Source organism: Coregonus lavaretus, assembly GCF_964263955.1.
Source record: "Coregonus lavaretus genome assembly, chromosome: 29".
Lineage (NCBI taxonomy): Eukaryota > Metazoa > Chordata > Actinopteri > Salmoniformes > Salmonidae > Coregonus > Coregonus lavaretus.
In genome coordinates this window covers 6,627,652-6,648,619 of record NC_140016.1, presented here as the reverse complement: position 1 = coordinate 6,648,619, position 20,968 = coordinate 6,627,652, and positions in this window count along the sequence as shown.

The window sequence follows — 20,968 nt, the reverse complement described above, 5'->3', positions numbered from 1 at the left end:
ACCCCTGCCCCCCCAGCACTGCCGTCAGCCAACCAGAAACAAACACCACTCTGGACCTGCGAAACAGCCTGCCCCTCGACCCTCCTCCTCCTGCTAATCCCCCACCCCCCCCTCCTCCAGCTCCAGCTCCAGCCTCAGTCCCAGCCCCGGTCAGCCCCGACCTCCCTCCCCCTTCTCCCCCCTCTCTGCCCCTGCCTGACATGAGCCCCCAGCGGCCCACCACCCTCGCCCTGAAGACCCTGCCGCGCCCCATCACCGTCAAGGAGAATGGGGGACCCCCACCAGGCGTCAATGAGGAAGAGGAGGAGAGGAAGGTGATGGAGGAAGATCTAAAAAAGTGTATTGAGGATTTTAGGAAGATTAAAGTTCCTAAAGTCTTCCCTGACAAGAAGAGGCACTGGCAGAGCGACCTACTGAAGAAATACAATGCCTAGGGGCAATGATGTTACCATGGCAACCTAAAAGACCCAACACAATAAGATAGTGTTACTGTGAATATCGGATTACAGTAATAAGCAGTGTATATTAATGCTTGGCTTGAATAGGACTTGCATTAGATTGGCATTGGACTTGAGAAATCAGGCATGCATGAAACTGTACTAGACTACATTGATTACAGTGGTTTTGTTATCACATAAAGGCTATTATCACATAATCCTTTCTGGTTCATTGTTCCATATACTCATATACTCACCTCTACTTGAAGCAGGAACTATAAGGACAATACAATTAAGTGTCAGCAACACATAGAACGACTACATTCACAAGGCTAGTGCTGCTGATGAAGATATCTACTTTACATGTCAATAGAGCTGCAGTTGACGTGTAATACATCAAATTGATATTTTGTTGATAGACTGGACATCTATAGAGGACTACTATGACTGATATTAGACTGGATATCTATATATAATCTACAGAGGACTGCTATGACTGATATTAGACTGGACATCTATATATAATCTACAGAGGACTACTATGACTGATGTTAGACTGGACATCTATATACTGTATCATCTACAGAGGACTGCTATGACTGATATTAGACTGGAAATATATATGCTGTATCATCTACAGAGGACTACTATGACTGATATTAGACTGAACATCTATATATAATCTACAGAGGACTGCTATGACTGATGTTAGACTGGACATCTATATACTGTATCATCTACAGAGGACTGCTATGACTGATATTAGACTGGAAATCTATATACTGTATCATCTACAGAGGACTGCTATGACTGATGTTAGACTAGACATCTATATATAATCTATAGAGGACTGCTATGACTGATGTTAGACTGGACATCTATATACTGTATCATCTACAGAGGACTGCTATGACTGATATTAGCCTGTATATCTATATACTGTATCATCTACAGAGGACTACTATGATTGATATTAGACTGGACATCTATATATAATCTACAGAGTACTACTATGACTGATATTAGACTGGACATCTATACACTGTATCATCTACAGAGGACTGCTATGACTGATATTAGACTGGACATCTATATACTGTATAATCTACAGAGGACTACTATGACTGATATTAGACTGGAAATATATATACTGTATCATCTACAGAGGACTACTATGACTGATATTATACTGGACATCTATATAGAATCTACAGAGGACTACTATGACTGATATTAGACTGAACATCTATATACTGTATCATTTACAGAGGACTACTATGACTGATATTAGACTGGACATCTATATACTGTATCATCTACAGAGGACTGCTATGACTGATGTTAGACTCGACATCTATATACTGTACAATCTACAGAGGACTGCTATGACTGATATTAGACTGGACATCTATATATAATCTACAGAGGACTACTATGACTGATATTAGACTGGACATCTGTATACTGTGTCATCTACAGAGGACTGCTATGACTGATGTTAGACTGGACATCTATATACTGTATCATCTACAGAGGATACTATGACTGATATTAGACTGGACATCTATATATAATCTACAGAGGACTACTATGACTGATGTTAGACTGGATATCTATATATAATCTACAGAGGACTGCTATGACTGATATTAGACTGGACATCTGTATACTGTGTCATCTACAGAGGACTGCTATGACTGATGTTAGACTGGACATCTATATTCTGTATCATCTACAGAGGATACTATGACTGATATTAGACTGGGCATCTATATATAATCTACAGAGGACTACTATGACTGATATTAGACTGGACATCTATATATAATCTACAGAGGACTGCTATGACTGATATTAGACTGGACATCTATATACTGTATCATCTACAGAGGACTGCTATGACTGCTATTAGACTGAACATCTATATACTGTATCATCTACAGAGGACTACTATGACTGATATTAGACTGGACATCTATATACTGTATCATCTACAGAGGACTACTATGACTGATGTTAGACTCGACATCTATATACTGTACCATCTACAGAGGACTGCTATGACTGATATTAGACTGAACATCTATATATAATCTACAGAGGACTGCTATGACTGATGTTAGACTCGAAATCAATATACTGTACCATCTACAGAGGACTGCTATGACTGATATTAGACTGGACATCTATATATAATCTACAGAGGACTACTATGACTGATATTAGACTGGACATCTGTATACTGTGTCATCTACAGAGTACTACTATGACTGATGTTAGACCGGACATCTATCTACTGTATCATCTACAGAGGATACTATGACTGATATTAGACTGGACATCTATATATAATCTACAGAGGACTACTATGACTGATATTAGACTGGACATCTATATATAATCTACAGAGGACTACTATGACTGATATTAGACTGGACATCTATATATAATCTACAGAGAACTGCTATGACTGATATTAGAATGGACATCTATATACTGTATCATCTACAGAGGACTGCTATGACTGATATTAGACTGGACATCTATATACTGTATCATCTACAGAGGACTACTATGACTGATATTAGACTGGACATCTATATATAATCTACAGAGGACTACTATGACTGGTATTAGACTGGACATCTATATATAATCTATAGAGGACTACTATGACTGATATTAGACTGGACATCTATATACTGTATCATCTACAGAGGACTACTATGACTGATATTAAACTGGACATCTATATACTGTATAATCTATAGAGGACTACTATGACTGATGTTAGACTGGACATCTATATATAATCTACAGAGGACTGCTATGACTGATGTTAGACTGGACATCTATATAATCTACAAAGGAATGTTATGACTGATATTAGACTGGACATCTATATACTGTATCATCTACAGATGACTACTATGACTGATATTAGACTGGACATCTGTATACTGTGTCATCTACAGAGGACTGCTATGACTGATATTAGACTGGACATCTATATATAATCTACAGAGGACTGCTATTACTGATATTAGACTGGACATCTATATATAATCTACAGAGAACTGCTATGACTGATATTAGACTGGACATCTATATACTGTATCATCTACAGAGGACTACTATGACTGATGTTAGACTGGACATCTATATATAATCTACAGAGGACTGCTATGACTGATATTAGACTGGACATCTACATACTGTATCATCTACAGAGGACTGCTATGACTGATATTAGACTGGACATCTATATATAATCCACAGAGGACTGCTATGACGGATATTAGACTGGACATCTATATACTGTATCATCTACAGAGGACTACTATGACTGACATTAGACTGGACATCTATATATAATCTACAGAGGACTGCTATGACTGATATTAGACTGGACATCTATATATAATCTACAGAGGACTGCTGTGACTGATATTAGACTGGACATCTATATATGATCTACAGAGGACTGCTATGACTGATATTAGACTGGACATATATATACTGTATCATCTACAGAGGACTACTATAACTGATATTAGACTGGACATCTATATATAATCTACAGAGGACTGCTATGACGGATATTAGACTGGACATCGATATACTGTATCATCTACAGAGGACTACTATGACTGATATTAGACTAGACATCTATATACTGTATCATCTACAGAGGACTGCTATGACTGATATTAGACTGGGCATCTATATACTGTGTCATCTACAGAGGACTGCTATGACTGATATTAGACTGGACATCTATATATAATCTACAGAGGACTACTATGACTGATGTTAGACTGGACATCTATATATAATCTACAGAGGACTGCTATGACTGATATTAGACTGGACATCTATATACTGTATCATCTACAGAGGACTACTATGACTGATATTAGACTGGACATCTACATATAATCTACAGAGGACTGCTATGACTGATATTAGACTGGACATCTATATATAATCTACAGAGGACTGCTATGACTGATGTTAGACTGGACATCTATATACTGTATCATCTACAGAGGACTGCTATGACTGATATTAGACTGGACATCTATATATAATCTACAGAGGACTACTATGACTGATATTAGACTGGACAAGTATATACTGTATCTCTACAGAGGACTACTATGACTGATATTAGACTGGACATCTATATACTGTATCATCTATAGAGGACTACTATGACTGATATTAGACTGGACATCTATATACTGTATCATCTATAGAGGACTACTATGACTGATATTAGACTGGACATCTATATACTGTATCATCTATAGAGGACTACTATGACTGATGTTAGACTGAACATCTATATATCATCTACATAGGACTACTATGACTGATGTTAGACTGGACATCTATATATAATCTACAGAGGACTGCTATGACTGATATTAGACTGGACATCTATATACTGTATCATCTACAGAGGACTGCTATGACTGATATTAGACTGGACATCTATATACTGTATCATCTACAGAGGACTACTATGACTGATATTAGACTGGACATCTATATATAATCTACAGAGGACTGCTATGACGGATATTAGACTGGACATCTATATACTGTATCATCTACAGAGGACTGCTATGACTGATATTAGACTGGACATCTATATATAATCTACAGAGGACTGTTATGACTGATATTAGACTGGACATCTATATACTGTATCATCTACAGAGGACTACTATGACTGATATTAGACTGGACATCTATATATAATCTACAGGGGACTGCTATGACTGAAATTAGACTGGACATCTATATATAATCTACAGAGGACTGCTATGACTGATATTAGATTGGACATATATATACAGTATCATCTACAAAGGTTTACTATGACTGATATTAGACTGGACATCTATATATAATCTACAGAGGACTGCTATGACGGATATTAGACTGGACATCTATATACTGTATCATCTACAGAGGACTACTATGACTGATATTAGACTGGACATCTATATATAATCTACAGAGGACTGCTATGACGGATATTAGACTGGACATCTATATACTGTATCATCTACAGAGGACTGCTATGACTGATATTAGACTGGACATCTATATATAATCTACAGAGGACTGTTATGACTGATATTAGACTGGACATCTATATACTGTATCATCTACAGAGGACTACTATGACTGATATTAGACTGGACATCTATATATCATCTACAGAGGACTGCTATGACTGATTTTAGACTGGACATCTATATATAATCTACAGAGGACTGCTATGACTGAAATTAGACTGGACATCTATATATAATCTACAGAGGACTGCTATGACTGATATTGGACTGGACATCTATATACTGTATCATCTACAGAGGACTACTATGACTGATATTAAACTAGATACCTATATACTGTATCATCTACAGAGGACTGCTATGACTGAAATTAGACTGGACATGTATATACTGTATCATCTACAGAGGACTGCTATGACTGATATTAGACTGGATATCTATATATAATCTACAGAGGACTACTATGACTGATGTTAGACTGGATATCTATATATAATCTACAGAGGCCTGCTATGACTGATATTAGACTGGACATCTATAAACTGTATCATCTACAGAGGACTACTAAGACTGATATTAGACTGGACACCTATATATAATCTACAGAGGACTGCTATGACTGATATTAGACTGGACATCTATATATAATCTACAGAGGACTGCTATTACTGATATTAGAATGGACATCTATATATAATCTACAGAGGACTACTATGACTGGTATTAGACTGGACATCTATATATAATCTATAGAGGACTACTATGACTGATATTAGACTGGACATCTATATACTGTATCATCTACAGAGGACTACTATGACTGATATTAAACTGGACATATATATACTGTATAATCTATAGAGGACTACTATGACTGATGTTAGACTGGACATCTATATATAATCTACAGAGGACTGCTATGACTGATGTTAGACTGGACATCTATATAATCTACAAAGGAATGTTATGACTGATATTAGACTGGACATCTATATACTGTATCATCTACAGATGACTACTATGACTGATATTAGACTGGACATCTGTATACTGTGTCATCTACAGAGGACTGCTATGACTGATATTAGACTGGACATCTATATATAATCTACAGAGGACTGCTATTACTGATATTAGACTGGACATCTATATATAATCTACAGAGAACTGCTATGACTGATATTAGACTGGACATCTATATACTGTATCATCTACAGAGGACTACTATGACTGATGTTAGACTGGACATCTATATATAATCTACAGAGGACTGCTATGACTGATATTAGACTGGACATCTACATACTGTATCATCTACAGAGGACTGCTATGACTGATATTAGACTGGACATCTATATTTAATCCACAGAGGACTGCTATGACGGATATTAGACTGGACATCTATATACTGTATCATCTACAGAGGACTACTATGACTGACATTAGACTGGACATCTAAATATAATCTACAGAGGACTGCTATGACTGATATTAGACTGGACATCTATATATAATCTACAGAGGACTGCTATGACTGATATTAGACTGGACATCTATATATGATCTACAGAGGACTGCTATGACTGATATTAGACTGGACATATATATACTGTATCATCTACAGAGGACTACTATAACTGATATTAGACTGGACATCTATATATAATCTACAGAGGACTGCTATGACGGATATTAGACTGGACATCGATATACTGTATCATCTACAGAGGACTACTATGACTGATATTAGACTAGACATCTATATACTGTATCATCTACAGAGGACTGCTATGACTGATATTAGACTGGGCATCTATATACTGTGTCATCTACAGAGGACTGCTATGACTGATATTAGACTGGACATCTATATATAATCTACAGAGGACTACTATGACTGATGTTAGACTGGACATCTATATATAATCTACAGAGGACTGCTATGACTGATATTAGACTGGACATCTATATACTGTATCATCTACAGAGGACTACTATGACTGATATTAGACTGGACATCTACATATAATCTACAGAGGACTGCTATGACTGATATTAGACTGGACATTTATATATAATCTACAGAGGACTGCTATGACTGATATTAGACTGGACATCTATATATAATCTACAGAGGACTGCTATGACTGATGTTAGACTGGACATCTATATACTGTATCATCTACAGAGGACTGCTATGACTGATATTAGACTGGACATCTATATATAATCTACAGAGGACTACTATGACTGATATTAGACTGGACAAGTATATACTGTATCTCTACAGAGGACTACTATGACTGATATTAGACTGGACATCTATATACTGTATCATCTATAGAGGACTACTATGACTGATATTAGACTGGACATCTATATACTGTATCATCTATAGAGGACTACTATGACTGATATTAGACTGGACATCTATATACTGTATCATCTATAGAGGACTACTATGACTGATGTTAGACTGAACATCTATATATCATCTACATAGGACTACTATGACTGATGTTAGACTGGACATCTATATATAATCTACAGAGGACTGCTATGACTGATATTAGACTGGACATCTATATACTGTATCATCTACAGAGGACTGCTATGACTGATATTAGACTGGACATCTATATACTGTATCATCTACAGAGGACTACTATGACTGATATTAGACTGGACATCTATATATAATCTACAGAGGACTGCTATGACGGATATTAGACTGGACATCTATATACTGTATCATCTACAGAGGACTGCTATGACTGATATTAGACTGGACATCTATATATAATCTACAGAGGACTGTTATGACTGATATTAGACTGGACATCTATATACTGTATCATCTACAGAGGACTACTATGACTGATATTAGACTGGACATCTATATATAATCTACAGGGGACTGCTATGACTGAAATTAGACTGGACATCTATATATAATCTACAGAGGACTGCTATGACTGATATTAGATTGGACATATATATACAGTATCATCTACAAAGGTTTACTATGACTGATATTAGACTGGACATCTATATATAATCTACAGAGGACTGCTATGACGGATATTAGACTGGACATCTATATACTGTATCATCTACAGAGGACTACTATGACTGATATTAGACTGGACATCTATATATAATCTACAGAGGACTGCTATGACGGATATTAGACTGGACATCTATATACTGTATCATCTACAGAGGACTGCTATGACTGATATTAGACTGGACATCTATATATAATCTACAGAGGACTGTTATGACTGATATTAGACTGGACATCTATATACTGTATCATCTACAGAGGACTACTATGACTGATATTAGACTGGACATCTATATATCATCTACAGAGGACTGCTATGACTGATTTTAGACTGGACATCTATATATAATCTACAGAGGACTGCTATGACTGAAATTAGACTGGACATCTATATATAATCTACAGAGGACTGCTATGACTGATATTAGACTGGACATCTATATACTGTATCATCTACAGAGGACTACTATGACTGATATTAAACTAGATACCTATATACTGTATCATCTACAGAGGACTGCTATGACTGAAATTAGACTGGACATGTATATACTGTATCATCTACAGAGGACTGCTATGACTGATATTAGACTGGATATCTATATATAATCTACAGAGGACTACTATGACTGATGTTAGACTGGATATCTATATATAATCCACAGAGGCCTGCTATGACTGATATTAGACTGGACATCTATAAACTGTATCATCTACAGAGGACTACTAAGACTGATATTAGACTGGACACCTATATATAATCTACAGAGGACTGCTATGACTGATATTAGACTGGACATCTATATATAATCTACAGAGGACTGCTATTACTGATATTAGAATGGACATCTATATATAATCTACAGAGGACTGCTATGACTGATATTAGACTGGACATCTATATACTATATCATCTACAGAGGACTGCTATGACTGATATTAGACTGGACATATATGTATAGTCTACAGTGGACTGCTATGACTGATTTTAGACTGGACATCTATATACTGTATCATCTATAGAGGACTAATATGACTTATTTTAGACTGGACATCTATGTATAATCTACAGAGGACTGCTATGACTGATGTTAGACTGGACATCTCTATACTGTATCATCTACAGAGGACTACTATGACTTATTTTAGACTGGACATCTATATAATGTATCATCTACAGAGGACTGCTATGACTGATATTAGACTGGACATCTATATATAATCTACAGAGGACTACTATGACTGATATTAGACTGGACATCTATATACTGTATCATCTACAGAGGACTACTATGACTGATATTAGACTGGACATCTATATATCATCTACAGAGGACTGCTATGACTGATTTTAGACTGGACATCTATATATAATCTACAGAGGACTGCTATGACTGAAATTAGACTGGAAATCTATATATAATCTACAGAGGACTGCTATGACTGATATTAGACTGGACATCTATATACTGTATCATCTACAGAGGACTACTATGACTAATATTAAACTAGATACCTATATACTGTATCATCTACAGAGGACTGCTATGACTGAAATTAGACTGGAAATGTATATACTGTATCATCTACAGAGGACTGCTATGACTGATATTAGACTGGATATCTATATATAATCTACAGAGGACTACTATGACTGATGTTAGACTGGATATCTATATATAATCTACAGAGGCCTGCTATGACTGATATTAGACTGGACATCTATATACTGTATCATCTACAGAGGACTACTAAGACTGATATTAGACTGGACACCTATATATAATCTACAGAGGACTGCTATGACTGATATTAGACTGGACATCTATATATAATCTACAGAGGACTGCTATTACTGATATTAGACTGGACATCTATATATAATCTACAGAGGACTGCTATGACTGATATTAGACTGGACATCTATATACTGTATCATCTACAGAGGACTACTATGACTGATATTAGACTGGACATCTATATATCATCTACAGAGGACTGCTATGACTGATTTTAGACTGGACATCTATATATAATCTACAGAGGACTGCTATGACTGATATTAGACTGGACATCTATATACTGTATCATCTACAGAGGACTACTATGACTGATATTAGACTGGACATCTACATATAATCTACAGAGGACTGCTATGACTGATATTAGACTGGACATTTATATATAATCTACAGAGGACTGCTATGACTGATATTAGACTGGACATCTATATATAATCTACAGAGGACTGCTATGACTGATGTTAGACTGGACATCTATATACTATATCATCTACAGAGGACTGCTATGACTGATATTAGACTGGACATATATGTATAGTCTACAGTGGACTGCTATGACTGATTTTAGACTGGACATCTATATACTGTATCATCTATAGAGGACTAATATGACTTATTTTAGACTGGACATCTATGTATAATCTACAGAGGACTGCTATGACTGATGTTAGACTGGACATCTCTATACTGTATCATCTACAGAGGACTACTATGACTTATTTTAGACTGGACATCTATATAATGTATCATCTACAGAGGACTGCTATGACTGATATTAGACTGGACATCTATATATAATCTACAGAGGACTACTATGACTGATATTAGACTGGACATCTATAAACTGTATCATCTACAGAGGACTACTATGACTGATATTAGACTGGACATCTATATATAATCTACAGAGGACTGCTATGACTGATATTAGACTGGACATCTATATACTGTATCATCTACAGAGGACTACTATGACTGATATTAGACTGGACATTTATATACTGTATCATCTATAGAGGAATACTATGACTGATATTAGACTGGACATCTATATACTGTATCATATATAGAGGACTACTATGACTGATGTTAGACTGGACATCTATATATAATCTACAGTGTCACGATCGTCTTCCAAATGAGTAGACCAAAGCGCAGCGCGTTGAGCGAACATGACTTTATTAATTCAAAGTCTGGAACAAAACAATAAAACAAGAACGATTCGTGAAGTCCTCTGCTATACTGACAGAACATGGAACAAAAACCCACAACACCCAAAGGAAAACATACAGATAAATATGGCTCCCAATCAGAGATAACGAGCCGACAGCTGACACTTGTTACCTCCGATTGGGAGTCACATGACTACACAAGAACTAACCAAAACCACACACACCCAAATGAACACACCCTATTCCCAACCTAACCAAAACAAACCCCAACAAAACGAATACACCCTGGCTCAACTACAAGTCCCGGAGCCAGAGTGTGACAGTACCCCCCCCTAAAGGCGCGGACTGCGACCGCGCCTCAACTAGGGCTAACCAAGGGAGGGCTGGGTGGGCATACCTCTTCGGCGGTGGTTCTGGCTCTGGTCGTGGTCCCCACCCCACCATAGTCACTACCCGCTTTCGTAGCCTCCTCCAACTGACCCCCACCGGATTAAGGGGCAGCACCGGACTAAGAGGCAGCACCGGACTAAGGGGCAGCACCGGACTAAGAGGCAGCACCGGACTAAGGGGCAGCACCGGACTAAGGGGCAGCACCAGGATAAGGGGCAGCACCAGACTAAGGGGCAGCACCGGACTAAGGGGCAGCACCGGACTGAATGGCGGATCCTGGCTGGCTGGCTCTGGCGGATCCTGGCTGGCGGAAGGCTCTGGCTGATCCTGCCTGGCGGAAGGCTCTGGCTGATCCTGTCTGGCGGAAGGCTCTGGCTGATCCTGTCTGGCGGAAGGCTCTGGCTGATCCTGTCTGGCGGAAGGCTCTGGCTGATCCTGTCTGGCGGAAGGCTCTGGCTGATCCTGTCTGGCGGAAGGCTCTAGCGGCTCCGGTCTGGCGGACGGCTCTGAAGGCTCATGGCAGACGGGCGGCTTATGCAGCGCTTGGCAGACGGACAGTTCAGACGGCGTTGGGCAGACAGGCAGTTCAGGCGCCGTTGGGCAGACGGGCAGTTCAAGCGCCGTTGGGCAGACGGGCAGTTCAGGCGCCGTTGGGCAGACGGGCAGTTCAGGCGCCGTTGGGCAGACGGCAGACTCTGGCCGGGCGACGCGCACCGTAGACTTGGTGCGGGTGGCAGGAACAGGCCGGGTCGGCCTGGCGACGCGCACCGTAGACTTGGTGCGGGTGGCAGGAACAGGCCGGGTCGGGCTGGCGACGCGCACCGTAGACTTGGTGCGGGTGGCAGGAACAGGCCGGACCGGGCTGGCGACGCGCACCGTAGTCTTGGTGCGGGTGGCAGGAACAGGCCGGGTCGGGCTGGCGACGCGCACCGTAGACTTGGTGCGGGTGGCAGGAACAGGCCGGACCGGGCTGGCGACGCGCACCGTAGACTTGGTGCGGGTGGCAGGAACAGGCCGGACCGGGCTGGCGACGCGCACCGTAGTCTTGGTGCGGGTGGCAGGAACAGGCCGGGTCGGGCTGGCGACGCGCACCGTAGACTTGGTGCGGGTGGCAGGAACAGGCCGGGTCGGGCTGGCGACGCGCACCGTAGACTTGGTGCGGGTGGCAGGAACAGGCCGGACCGGGCTGGCGACGCGCACCGTAGTCTTGGTGCGGGTGGCAGGAACAGGCCGGGTCGGGCTGGCGACGCGCACCGTAGACTTGGTGCGGGTGGCAGGAACAGGCCGGACCGGGCTGGCGACGCGCACCGTAGACTTGGTGCGGGTGGCAGGAACAGGCCGGACCGGGCTGGCGACGCACACCGTAGACTTTGTGCGGGTGGCAGGAACAGGCCGGACCGGGCTGTGGAGACGGATAGGAGGCCTGGAGTGAACAGCGGCCACCACCCGTCCTGGCTGAATGCCTACCCTCACACACTCTGTGTGAGGCATCCGCACAGGACGTACAGGGCGGTGTACCCCTGGCCTGGTGGCCTCCTGGATACTCCCCCTTTTCTCCTCCGTCAGCCCCGTCGTCCATGCCGTGTGCCCCCCCCTAAAAATTTTCTGGGGTTGACTCACGACCCTCCGACGACGACCCTGATCACGCCGTAGCTCCTCTCTATGGCGCGCCTCCACCGTCTCACTCCATGGCCGGCGATCCATCCCGGCCAGGATTTCCTTCCAGGTCCAGGACCCCTGCCCGTCCAAGATCTGCTCCCACGTCCAGGCTGCCTGCTCCTGGACACGCTGCTTGGTCTTTCTTTGGTGGGTTTTTCTGTCACGATCGTCTTCCAAATGAGTAGACCAAAGCGCAGCGCGTTGAGCGAACATGACTTTATTAATTCAAAGTCTGGAACAAAACAATAAAACAAGAACGATTCGTGAAGTCCTCTGCTATACTGACAGAACATGGAACAAAAACCCACAACACCCAAAGGAAAACATACAGATAAATATGGCTCCCAATCAGAGATAACGAGCCGACAGCTGACACTTGTTACCTCCGATTGGGAGTCACATGACTACACAAGAACTAACCAAAACCACACACACCCAAATGAACACACCCTATTCCCAACCTAACCAAAACAAACCCCAACAAAACGAATACACCCTGGCTCAACTACAAGTCCCGGAGCCAGAGTGTGACATACAGAGGACTGCTATGACTGATGTTAGACTGGACATCTATATATAATCTATGGAGGACTGCTATGACTGATATTAGACTGGACATCTATATATAGACTACAGAGGACTGCTATGACTGATGTTAGACTTGACATCTATATACTGTATCATCTACAGAGGACTGCTATGACTGATATTAGACTGGACATCTATATACAGTATCATCTACAGAAGTTTACTATGACTGATATTAGAATGGACATCTATATATAATCTACAGAGGACTGCTATGACAAATATTAGACTGGACATCTATATACTGTATCATCTACAGAGGACTACTATGACTGATATTAGACTAGACACCTTTATACTGTATCATCTACAGAGGACTGCTATGACTGATATTAGACTGGACATGTATATACTGTATCATCTACAGAGGACTGCTATGACTGATATTAGACTGGACATCTATATATAATCTACAGAGGACTACTATGACTGATGTTAGACTGGACATCTATATATAATCTATAGAGGACTGCTATGACTGATATTAGACTGGACATCTATATACTGTATCATCTACAGAGGACTACTAAGACTGATATTAGACTTGATATCAATATATAATCTACAGTGGACTGCTATGACTGATATTAGACTGGACATCTATATATAATCTACAGAGGACTGCTATTACTGATATTAGACTGGACATCTATATATAATCTACAGAGGACTCTATGACTGATGTTAGACTGGACATCTATATACTGTATCATCTACAGAGGACTACTATGACTTTTTTTAGACTGGACATCTATATATAATCTACAGAGGACTCTATGACTGATGTTAGACTGGACATCTATATACTGTATAATCTACAGAGGACTACTATGACTTATTTTAGACTGGACATCTATATAATGTATCATCTACAGAGGACTGCTATGACTGATATTAGACTGGACATCTATATATAATCTATAGAGGACTACTATGATTGATATTAGACTGGACATCTATAAACTGTATCATCTACAGGGGCCTGCTATGACTGATATTAAACTGGACATCTATATATAATCTACAGAGGACTTCTATGACTGATATTAGACTGGACATCTATATACTGTATCATCTACAGAGGACTGCTATGACTAATATTAGACTGGACATCTATATGCTGTATCATCCACAGAGTACTGCTATGGCTGATATTAGACTGGACATCTATATATAATCTACAGAGGACTGCTATGACTGATATTAGACTGGACATCTATATATAATCTACAGAGGACTACTATGATTGATATTAGACTGGACATCTATAAACTGTATCATCTACAGAGGCCTGCTATGACTGATATTAGACTGGACATCTATGTATAATCTACAGAGGACTGCTATGACGGATGTTAGAATGGACATCTATATACTGTATCATCTACAGAGGACTACTATGACTTAATTTAGACTGGACATCTATATACTGTATCATCTATAGAGGACTACTATGACTGATATTAGACTGGACATCTATATACTGTATCATCTATAGAGGACTACTATGACTGATATTAGACTAGACATCTATATGCTGTATCATCTATAGAGGACTACTATGACTGATGTTCGACTGGACATCTATATATAATCTACAGAGGACTGCTATGACTGATATTAGACTGGACATCTATATACTGTATCATCTACAGAGGACTGCAATGACTGATATTAGACTGGAAATCTATATAATGTATCATCTACAGAGGACTGCTATGACTGATATTAGACTGGACATCTATATATAATCTACAGAGGACTACTATGATTGATATTAGACTGGACATCTATAAACTGTATCATCTACAGGGGCCTGCTATGACTGATATTAAACTGGACATCTATATATAATCTACAGAGGACTGCTATGACTGATATTAGACTGGACATCTATATACTGTATCATCTACAGAGGACTGCTATGACTAATATTAGACTGGACATCTATATGCTGTATCATCTACAGAGTACTGCTATGGCTGATATTAGACTGGACATCTATATATAATCTACAGAGGACTGCTATGACTGATGTTAGATTGGACATCTATATACTGTATCATCTACAGAGGACTGCTATGACTGATATTAGACTGGACATCTATATATAATCTACAGAGGACTACTATGACTGAAATTAGACTGGACATCTATGAACAGTATCATCTACAGAGGACTACTATGACTGATATTAGACTGGACATCTATATATAATCTACAGAGGACTACTATGACTGATATTAGACTGGACATCTATATACTGTATCATCTATAGAGGACTACTATGACTGATATTAGACTGGACATCTATATACTGTATCATCTATAGAGGACTACTATGACTGATATTAGACTGGACATCTATATGCTGTATCATCTATAGAGGACTACTATGACTGATGTTCGACTGGACATCTATATATCATCTACATAGGACTACTATGACTGATGTTAGACTGGACATCTATATATAATCTACAGAGGACTGCTATGACTGATATTAGACTGGACATCTATATACTGTATCATCTACAGAGGACTGCTATGACTGATATTAGACTGGACATCTATATACTGTATCATCTACAGAGGACTACTATGACTGATATTAGACTGGACATCTATATATAATCTACAGAGGACTGCTATGACGGATATTAGACTGGACATCGATATACTGTATCATCTACAGAGGACTGCTATGACTGATATTAGACTGGACATCTATATATAATCTACAGAGGACTGCTATGACTGATATTAGACTGGACATCTATATATAATCTACAGAGGACTGCTATGACTGATATTAGACTGGACATATATATACTGTATCATCTACAGAGGGCTACTATGACTGATATTAGACTGGACATCTATATACAGTATCATCTACAGAGGTTTACTATGACTGATATTAGACTGGACATCTATATATAATCTACAGAGGACTGCTATGACTGATATTAGTCTGGACATCTATATATAATCTACAGAGGACTGCTATGACTGATATTAGACTGGACATCTATATATAATCTACAGAGGACTGCTATGACTGATATTAGACTGGACATATATATACTGTATCATCTACAGAGGGCTACTATGACTGATATTAGACTGGACATCTATATACAGTATCATCTACAGAGGTTTACTATGACTGATATTAGACTGGACATCTATATATAATCTACAGAGGACTGCTATGACGGATATTAGACTGGACATCTATATACTGTATCATCTACAGAGGACTACTATGACTGATATTAGACTAGACACCTATATACTTTATCATCTACAGAGGACTGCTATGACTGATATTAGACTGGACATGTATATACTGTGTCATCTACAGAGGACTGCAATGACTGATATTAGACTGGACATCTATATATAATCTACAGAGGACTACTATGACTGATGTTAGACTGGACATCTACATATAATCTACAGAGGACTGCTATGACTGATATTAGACTGGACATATATATATAATCTACAGAGGACTGCTATTACTGATATTAGACTGGACATCTATATATAATCTACAGAGGACTGCTATGACTGATGTTAGACTGGACATCTATATACTGTATCATCTACAGAGGACTACTATGACTTATTTTAGACTGGACATCTATATATAATCTACAGAGGACTGCTATGACTGATGTTAGACTGGACATCTATATACTGTATCATCTACAGAGGACTACTATGACTTATTTTAGACTGGACATCTATATAATGTATAATCTACAGAGGACTGCTATGATTGATATTAAACTGGACATCTATATATAATCTACAGAGGACTACTATGACTGATATTAGACTGGACATCTATATACTATATCATCTACAGAGGACTGCTATGACTGATATTAGACTGGACATCTATGTATAGTCTACAGAGGACTGCTATGACTGATGTTAGACTGGACATCTATATACTGTATCATCTACAGAGGACTACCATGACTGATATTAGACTGGACATCTATATATAATCTACAGAGGACTGCTATGACTGATATTAGACTGGACATCTATATACTGTATCAGCTACAGAGGACTACTATGACTGATATTAGACTGGACATTTATATACTGTATCATCTATAGAGGAATACTATGACTGATATTAGACTGGACATCTATATACTCTATCATCTATAGAGGACTACTATGACTGATGTTAGACTGGACATCTATATACTGTATCATCTATAGAGGACTACTATGACTGATGTTAGACTGGACATCTATATATAATCTACAGAGGACTGCTATGACTGATGTTAGACTGGACATCTATATATAATCTACGGAGGACTGCTATGACTGATATTAGACTGGACATCTAGATATAGTCTACAGAGGACTGCTATGACTGATGTTAGACTTGACATCTATATACTGTATCATCTACAGAGGACTGCTATGACTAATATTAGACTGGACATCAATATACTGTATCATCTACAGAGGACTATAAACTAAAATGGGACTGATATTCTTGCCAATGAGAAAAATATCCATATAGAGAATGTTAGTATCCATATAGAGAATATGTCTTTTACCCACACAGAGGAACATTTGGAAACAGAGTTTTCAGTTCTGTGATTCCACTTTCACCCTTGCCGTGATCAATATATTAGTATGTCCTGGAATAGATCTATACGTTGGCCCTGCTCTCTAGTAAGAATCAGGCTAATGGAAAATAATAGTGTTCTTTTAGTTCTGAGGAGCTTCACCTCACTGATGCAAAATTAAATAAAAAGGAAATCCCTGTGATCCCTGGGTCTATTAATGTCAAGTGTTTAATATTAATATTAACACAAGCTTCAAAGCCTAGTCCACGCACACACACACACACACACACACACACACACACACACACACACACACACACACACACACACACACACACACACACACACACACACACACACACACACACACGCACACGCACACGCACACACACACACACACACACACAAAAAAAAAGCTTTTCCAGTTTGGTTTTGGGTTTATTATTATACCACTATCCAAGCCTAAGACAGAATAATACTGAACATGATTGAATTCTAATTGTGGAATTGTGATTATCTCATTGAATAACAACTTCATGATCAACACAATCACATACTTATTATTCCCATCTGTGCTTTGGCATAGACATCATCACTCAACCTGGCCTAATGAATCGCTGCATGGCCTCTGAGTGTTGCTACTCTCTCTCTCTCTCTCTCTCTCTCTCTCTCTCTCTCTCTCTCTCTCTCTCTCTCTCTCTCTCTCTCTGTCTCTCTCTCTCTCTCTCTCTCTCTCTCTCTCTCTCTGTCTCTCTCTCTCTCTCTCTCTCTCTCTCTCTCTCTCTCTCTCTCTCTCTCTTACTCTCTCTCTCTCTCTCTCTCTCATTTATCACATTGTGAAGAGCAGAACGTTAATTACACTAAATAGGTTATTATAAAGGCTGTCCTCCTGAGGAAAGAGTTTTAATTGTCACAGCGGTGCTCTGTGTGTGTGTGTGTGTGTGTTTTAATTGTACGAGTACAGCGGTGCTCTGCCAGGCCAGGTCTCCTCTACCGTGATGACGATTATTTTTAAACGTTCACCCCAGGTGTCACTATGCTCTGTGTGTCCTTTTTGACGAACAGTCATGACGTTCTGTTGTACTGGAACTCTCTTTCTCGCTCTTAGTCTAACCTGGCTTTTCTCTCTTCTACCCCCCCCCCCCCCACCTATGGCAGTACAACCTCTCTGTCTTTAACATTCCTCTGTCTGTTGGCCTCAGCTCTCAGACAAACACACAGCCCTGCAGTGTCTTTCACAACTTTCACAATTTCTGGGGAAACTGTGTGATTTAGTTTGAGCAGGCAGAAGAAGTTTCAGCTACCTAGACCTGGGATCAAAAACAATCAAGACAGGCTAAAGCAAAGAGAGATTTCAAATAGTATTTGAACACAGGTCTGACTGATACAGGGTCAGGTATTCTTAATTGTTGTAAAAATTATTGTTATGAAATGGGGTTTAGGTACTGATCCTAGATCAGTTCTTCTTCAGCCGTCTCAGACAGATGACATCTGTAGTCTCCTTTTGACATCAAATCATTCCTTCTTTAGACGGCTCAGACAGATGAAATGTGTAGTCTCTCATTGACCTCAATGTGAAACTAATTGAATACTTGACTATTTGTATTCAGCCACTGTTTCTTATCAGGGATCCTAAATCACAGCCTCTATCAAGGAGCATTAGATATATATTTTTGCTCTGAGTGGAGGGATTAACTCCAGATGAAAGTTTTGTCACGATCCTGAAGGAAACCATTGAGTTTCAAATGGCACCCTATTCCCTATATAGTGCATTACTTTTGACCAGGGCCCATCGAGAGCAGGCCGTTGCTCTCACCAGCTCTCTATAGCCCTGATTCCTGTTGCCTCTGCATCTTGGCAGGCAGTATGAGTTGTCCCTCCAAGACTTGGCTGACTGTTGTCCCTCCATGACCTGGCTGACTGTTTTCCCCACAGTATGAAAATGTATGCACTCACTAACTGTAAGTCGCTCTGGATAAGAGCGTCTGCTAAATGACTAAAATGTAATATGTAAGACCTGGCTGACTGTTGTCCCTCCCAGACCTGGCTGACTGTTGTCCCTACAAGACCTGGCTGACTGTTGTCCCTCCAAGAACTGTCTGACTGTTGTCCCTCCAAGACCTGGCTGACTGTTGTCCCCCCAAGACCTGGCTGAC